This window comes from Dipodomys spectabilis, unplaced genomic scaffold (assembly GCF_019054845.1).
Source record: "Dipodomys spectabilis isolate Male_0828 unplaced genomic scaffold, ASM1905484v1 ptg000120l, whole genome shotgun sequence".
Classification (NCBI taxonomy): Eukaryota; Metazoa; Chordata; class Mammalia; order Rodentia; family Heteromyidae; genus Dipodomys; species Dipodomys spectabilis.
In genome coordinates this window covers 1,927,677-1,929,785 of record NW_024870797.1, presented here as the reverse complement: position 1 = coordinate 1,929,785, position 2,109 = coordinate 1,927,677, and the positions used below count along the sequence as shown (strand labels likewise).

General features: G+C 34.9%; 1 pseudogene; it reads right to left on the bottom strand.

The window, feature by feature from the left end:
• Positions 1–294: 294 nt before the first annotated feature.
• On the bottom strand, positions 295–1,556 carry LOC122115526 (annotated as a pseudogene).
• Positions 1,557–2,109: the final 553 nt, after the last annotated feature.

Here is a 2,109-nt window from a genome sequence, read left to right as displayed (position 1 = left end):
AGTTCTACTGGGAATGATAGCAATGAGACGTATTGATTGGGTGCTTGTCATAGGAGGTTAGAATCAGGAGCATCATTGGATAATACATGAGGATATGGAGTTGGGAGAACAGAAGGCTCCATTTGGAATTACAGTCCATAATTGCAATTTTGTAACAGATGTATGATCTGGTATTGACAAGTAGAAGTTGCAACAAAATTTACCATGTGGGTGTAGTTTGACAACATGAAAAGTGGCCACATGATTAAAAATGTCATGTTGATATGTTCTAATTGATTCTGATGGTTGAACTGATTAGGGTCTAAGAGAAAAGTCATTTCTGACTATGTAAGTTGAACTTGCAATCATGTGACTGCTGGAATGCTGCTGTATTGGAGACAGCAATAAATTTCCTGAATTGAAAGGAAATTTTCTCCATTGATTTCAGAAACTAATTGACAATTGGTATTATTCAAATTACCTCCTGCTCCAAGGTGCTCTTTATTGTCCGGAATTGGAATCAGTGAAGCAGCTACTGGAGAAACATTTTTAATCCAGACTCTTCTTTTCATTCTTGCTAACAGCTGGGGATATCCTTCTTCAAAATTTGGATTATGGTAACACAGCAACTGAAACCAAAGAAGAAAGTCATTTGGAGATATTTTAATGAGTCAGTGCCTAACCTAGTGGAAGAAATATTATTGGGAGACAAGTCAGATAATGTATATTTACTTTCATTACTTAAAATGTACTTGAGAGAAAACAACTATACATAATCCTAAAAATATTATTCCCTCAAGTGAAACCATGCTTTGTTGTTATAGCAACAATGAACATTTTAAGTAGTTTTATTCACAATTCATTAGTAAGATTCAAAGTTGCTAGCTAGCAATTTTTTGGTAAATTCTAAATATTTAAGTATCAGGTTGTCCTTAAGAGATTAAAATTTTTCTTTTTATTAAATTTTCAGTTATTTTTTTATTTGGATTTACTCTAGTGTAGTAAAAGGTGAAAGAGGTATACAAAATAAGACATGGGTTAATACTTAAAGGGAAAAAAGCCTAATTACCTTGCTTAAAGCAGATGTTTCTTTTTCTTCAGCAAGAAAATCAACCAGAGAAGCAGATCGTTGAAATCAGTGCTGAATTTTACTGAACCCATACAGATTCAATTGCCAAACTAGACTTTTCATATTTTTAGTTTGAAAATTTTTGAAAGGATACTTCTTTCCAAAATTTCTTCCATAAAGAGATCTTCCTTAATCACAACAGAAGTTCCATCCTCACTCCACCAAATAGACTTGAATTTGTCACTTTCAACTATTTTCTAAAGTTTTCTGGGTAAGTCAGGGAAATAAAATCATTGTTTTCATCTGGATCAGATACACAAAATGTTGAAAGAAGTCTCTGGACCTAGGATGTCTGAGACAAAATAGGAAAAGCATTTTCCTCAATCTTAGACCTTAAATCAGCTTCCTCAGTGGGTGATCGATAACTCAATGAAGGTAGGATGGAAGTATCTGACTCTGTGGAGCCATATTTTGAAGTATCTGAAATGTCTGAAAGTTCCTCCTGCATCTCAATATCTTCCTTCCTCTGGCATTTAACTTATATTCACAATTCGAACACCACAGCTGCAATAGTCCTAACTACACAGACAATCCTAGACCATTATAAGAATTCTATAACATCACAGGAGGTCTTTTGTAACCTAGTACCTGTTGGGTAAGGCAATCAGAATCTGATGCTAATCCAGTTATACAAAATGGAGACTGTTTGATACACCCTGGAGTTTCAAAATCCTAGTCAATGAGGCAACAAATAAATTAGTCTCTTCAACACCCAAAATAAAAGCTGTTTCCTTCCCTTACTGGCAGACTTTCTGCATTCATGCTCAGATACTAAGGTTGGATAAACAGACATGCCAAGGGTGATATAAACTACTCAAGAAGCTCTGTCATCTTGTGCATCCTGTAACCACACCTACTGAGGGCTTGGAGATGAGATGGATACTACTCAAGTCCACTAAAGAATTTATGAACATCTATCTAAGAAATTAACACATGTGCCAAAGTTGATGGTGTATAATTCTCACTTATTGTTATGTTCTTCAATAAAGACCTACCCCAGG